This window comes from Aplysia californica, unplaced genomic scaffold, assembly GCF_000002075.1.
Source record: "Aplysia californica isolate F4 #8 unplaced genomic scaffold, AplCal3.0 scaffold00114, whole genome shotgun sequence".
NCBI classification, from domain to species: domain Eukaryota; kingdom Metazoa; phylum Mollusca; class Gastropoda; order Aplysiida; family Aplysiidae; genus Aplysia; species Aplysia californica.
The window spans coordinates 617,101-622,350 of NW_004797384.1; the positions used below are offsets into that span (position 1 = coordinate 617,101).

The 5,250-nt window shown below is 43.0% G+C and overlaps 1 protein-coding gene across 1 annotated transcript in view; it reads left to right on the forward strand.

Moving 5' to 3' along the window:
* Positions 1–539: 539 nt before the first annotated feature.
* LOC101847253 (prostaglandin E2 receptor EP4 subtype) overlaps positions 540–5,250 on the forward strand; it is a gene marked incomplete in the record, with an annotated part of 31,360 nt that continues 26,649 nt past the window's right edge. Inside the window, 1 exon segment of the mRNA XM_013081081.2 lies at positions 540–775.

A 5,250-nucleotide genomic window follows, 5' to 3' on the forward strand; every position in this document is an offset into this window, starting at 1 on the left:
CCTCCCCCACCTCATTTTCGCACCAACCTATTCCCTTTCTTTTATCTAGACCCCCTTCCATCTAGTGCGTGTCCTCTTACATTTCAAGTTGTCATCGTGTTTTTAACAAATTAAAATTCACATCTTTTTCAATCCTTGTACCCTTATCTTTTATCCTTTAATTCGTTTTAAAGGCCGCCCCAGTGCAAACAGAAAGCAGTCTTAATCATTCACGATTTACTCAAAGTTTTGTCTTGTTTTAGTTTGGTTTGGGGAGAGTTTTACAACGACCACAACTGCATGATGCCATAATATGAGAGAGCCCTTGTATTGTTTTGCTTTGTTTTGTTTGTTATGTTTCCTGTCACCGTTTGAGCAAATAAGTCGCTTGCGCGCGCGTGTCGTTTACATAATACATGCCCCTTTCTGTCTGTGCGTGTGTGCAGTGTGCAGTCAGTTGCAAGGGGGGACATGGGTGCGGCGCTAGCCCTAACGGTGTGCTGCGGTTACATTACGTAGCGTGACCTTCTGTTGTAGGCTAGAGTGTGGGGTCATACAGAGAGGGAGGTTACAGTTTGGCGCACAGGTCACCATTCTTTCAGGATTTCTTTAGGACGCACGTGTGTTATGTGCGTTTGTGCGTGATGTGTTCCAGTACGTTTTGTGTTAGTCGGTTGGCATTTATTTCCGAGGTTTCTACTTAGCTTTTTTCGTCTTCTAAGTCTAAGTTCGGAGTGTGGTGCTCGAGTTTTGAGGAGTTTTTTTTCTCTTCTTCATTTTGCGTCGTTCGACTCAGGTTTGTATGTTACGACTTATTGTTGTTGTTGTTGTTGTTGTTGTTGTTTGTTTTTGTTGTTAATGTTACTACTGTTGCTGCTGCTATTGTTGTGTAATATATGGTGATAATGATGATGATAATGAGGATGATATCGATGACGGTGGGTAGTACAAGAAGCTGTGCGCTTTTTAATCCCTGTTCGTTCCTTATTCTTTCGCTTCTATTTATCTCATTAGTTAACTGTTCTAACAGTTTAAAAAGCACTGCTTTTAGAGACGAAATAAAAGTAAATCATAAGCCTAGTGGAAGCCTGTGTGTATTCTTACTTTCGCGAATGTGGGTGGTTAGCAAGTGACCTGGTCTGCTTTGCTTTTTCGATCTTTCCAGTAAAAAATCCTACCGTCCTTATCTCTTCCCCGTTGCTGTTCTGTGATTTTGTACGTTCTTCTCTAGTAACACCTCTAATCCTGGGCGCTTGTATTGACTTTTTTGTTACAAGTGCCGTAAAACTCTCACAAAGACTGAACCTGATCTAAAACTGTCACGATGCGTGCCTTTAAGCCACCCACGATATCCTGTTCCAATTATGATTCGTGACCTAGATTTTTTACATCTTTGTCCTTCTTATGACACGTATGTCCAAACACTGATTGATGTACAAGATAACAATCACACCAACGGGAAGCTGGCTGAAGATTAGTGAAGGGGCATCTAAAAGATGGCGTGACAGACACTCACACACACACACACACTCACACACACACACACACACACACACACACACACACACACACACACAGAGAGAGAGAGAGAGAGAGAGAGAGAGAGAGAGAGAGAGAAAGAGAGAGAGAGAGAGAGTATGACAGTTTCAAGTGGTGTCCAATCGCTATAACAGAAGAATTGTTATTTTATCGGAATGCTGTGGGGATTTCGGGGAACATAGCTAGTACATATAGACAAGTTGCTTGCGAGGCGGTTTAGACCAGTCTCTTGATTAGTAACTTGCCAGACAGTTTGAATATTATGGATTAAACAGAGATGGAATTATCTTCAGGTTAGTTTTTGTTGTTTTTGGGCACTTGATACAAAAATAGGTTATATAAGAGCAGACGATTAGAAGAGAGGATAGCAGAGAGTAAAGTACAAAGAAGAGATAAGGACGACAGATATTTGATAGATTAAAGGAAATAAACCAAACTAGAGACCTGCTAGCCACTCAATGGCATAATCTTTCGAAAAGGCTGGTTTGTGGGCAAATCGTCGTGTTACCACAGTTACCGTTTTACCTATGGTCTTCATTGACATGCGCAAACCTTTACGTTGGGCCTTAATGACATTGCACGGCTAGCCGAGGCTGCAGCACGTCAACAGATTCTTGGATGTTAAAACATAATAATTATGAAGATCACAATAGAAAAACAGCAATAATTACAAGTGAAATATTAAGTACCAATGCCTTTTTTTTCTTAATTTCATGAACTGCTCTCTTTTTGACCATGCGCGACTAGTGTAAATGATTATGTCACCTTGCCCTACACGAAGCGCCTAAAAAAAACCTTTTCTGATAGAGATGCTGTTGACGAACGAAACGGAACAAATCAAACTATATATCAAAATCGATTAAAGCAAGGGTTTTTTAAAATGTTATCAACGTTATTTCCCTCTGCGCTCTTGAAATGGTTCACGCATTTAGCATCTCCTCGGTGTCAAGTAGCATTTATTTTATTAGAATGTCAAAGGCAGTGTTTATAATTTATTTATTTTACACCACTGTTTAGTTTTAGAAAGAGTTTTTACGGCACTTGCAACACAATAAGGCCACATAAGACCGAAGATTAGTTGTGTTACGTGAGAGGAAGAAACTCAAAAAAGGTGAGGAGATAAGAACGACAAAGATGTTTGGTAGGAAAGAAGAAGCAATCCACACCAGAGCACCCGCCACACCCCCACTTACACCACTTGTAATTCGTGAATAAAGGTAACTTTGTAGGATGTTGTGTATGAATTACATCTTCTCTTGATTATGCGGCCGAATCGGACACTTATGAACACTATGAAGTCTGTCCTGCACTTCGCAAACGCTCTAGTTTTGGTGTCAGAAATATCATGGGACCATCCCATTCTATCCCTGTGATTCTAACATCAACTATAGCAGTATTTAAAAATTGGCAATTACTTGTTCGGGATCGCCTTCATGTGTGTCTTACGTGAAATAAGAGACGACACCCACTGCACCCGGCACCATTTTTATAAAAGTTTTACCTACGTCTACATAAGATAGAGCACCGGAATTTGTGGTGTAGATCTAGTGGTAAAGCGTTTCGTCTTCGCATACAGAAGACTGATTTCGATTCTTGCACGGGGTGGTTGTTGTTGTTTGTTTGTTTAATTGGATATCTCCGTCCGTCTGCTGCAACGTTTTCTCCCTCTCCGCTCTGGTTGGCCCTGATAGGCAGAGTCGATGCAACCCGCTTCCTAAACGGTCTAAATAGAGTCGATTTTTTAAAATTATCTTTTTTGTGGGCGATGGGGAGGGGGGAGGGGGAATGAAACATCTACTGTTACATTTATTTACACGTAAGACGACTGTGGTGTCGTGTCGTTGTTTTTAGCTTAAAAGCCTTTCACGATGCTCACTCACAACAGTTTATCCCGTATCTGGTTCATATTGGTTCCCGATGTTAGCTCAAGCACTTGGGTGACTTAAGGGCTCAACGTTAGTCCTTTGTTGTCAGAATTACTTGTCATGACTAAGAGCAACTTGATAGGACATTGGCCGCAGAGATCAATGACGGGGGAATCGAATGCGCGAGCCGAGTTCCGGAGGATAATTACTTGTTGGGTTGTGAGTGAGTGCGCGTGCATGTGTGTCGGTGTGAGTGTTGTGTCTTTGTCTGGGTGTACGAGGATGAAAGAATTGGAGGGTGAGCTAGAGGGGGGAGCTGGGTGAGAGAAAGAGAGAAAGAAAAAGTGATAGAAAGAGAGAAAGAGAGAGAAAGAGAGAGAGAGAGTAAAAGACACACACACATCACACAAACAAACACACACACACACACACGCGCGCGCACAGAATCTTTCTCTTTATCAAACATGCATATAATTATATTCACAATCATGTACACAAATACACAAGCGTATTATGTTATGACATATTATGAGCGCCCGTAATTATGTGTACACATGCATGCAATGGGTGAGCAAACAAGTAAATGAACGTGCGACCGAGAGAGAGAGAGAGAGAGAGAGAGAGAGAGAGAGAGAGAGAGAGAGAGAGAGAGAGAGAGAAAATGAGAGAGAGAAAGAGAGATAGAGACCGATAGATAGACAGACAGACAGACTGACTGACTGACTGACTAACTGACTGACAGAGATGGACAGAAAAGTAGACAGACGTACGACAGAGAGGGAGAGAGAGTATAGGTCGGATTGGGAGGGGGGGTGAGAGAGAGGGGGAGCGAGAAAGAGAGAGAGAAAGAGAGAGAGAGAGAGAGAGAGAGAGAGAGAGAGAGAGATAGGAGTAGGGACACCAACCGGGTTTGGGGAAATCTCTCGGGGTATTTGGAAGCATGTTATGTGAGAAACTGCAAGCACTCTTTGTTTGCTCAGCTCTCTGTGACAGAAAGATACCTCGCGGTACGCAGCGGCGACAGCCCAATGGCATGCGGTAATCTCGCGATGCAGTGGAAATTGTCCAAGACGACCTCTCATTGTCGTGATGAGAAAAGTCGTAGACGCAGTGGACTTCCGGCCCATCTTTCGGCCGGGAGGTAGAAGGGCCGGGTCGGGAGGTAGACAGTAGACAGGACCAAAAAAGTAATCTTCCTGCCCAGTAGAGGTGGGCAAAATCCGGATAACCTATCCGAAAAGCCGGATATTTCTCAATGAAACAAAATCCGAATTCAGACTCTAAACTGTCTTTCCTGGCCCGTTTGCCGAAGTGCGTGCACCCATAGTGAGGCTAACTGTTTGTCGAAGTGGTTCTTACCCACTTGCCGAAGCGGTTCATAACATAATTATTGTTCGCCGAAGAGGTGCACTGACATATTATCCGGATTTTTCTAAAGCGGCTCATTGCCCAGCCTTACTGCCCAGCCCGTTGTAGTTTCAAATCAGGGCTGCCAGTTTGGCCCCATACGGGGCCAAATTGCTCAAATTTGGCTCTTTGGGATCATGACTGACCCCCCAAAAAATGGTTGGACCCAATTTGGCCCATTTTAGATTTCACCAAAAAAAAAGAAAATAAATGAAAGAAAATAAAAGCAACGAGATTTTTGCCACACACAAAAAAGCATTTATTAGTCCCAAATGGTTGGCAGTGAAGGCAACCGCAGCAAGAGCGGCTGCGTGGAATAATGGCTGATCAAGAAAGTCGTGTTTACATTGTGGAACTTGCAGAGGATTCTAGCGTCAAGACAGTTCAGAAACATTTTAGGATCTTGCTGCAGTGAGTCGTCCCCATGAAGGAGCCATGGCATGACCACTGACAGTGACAG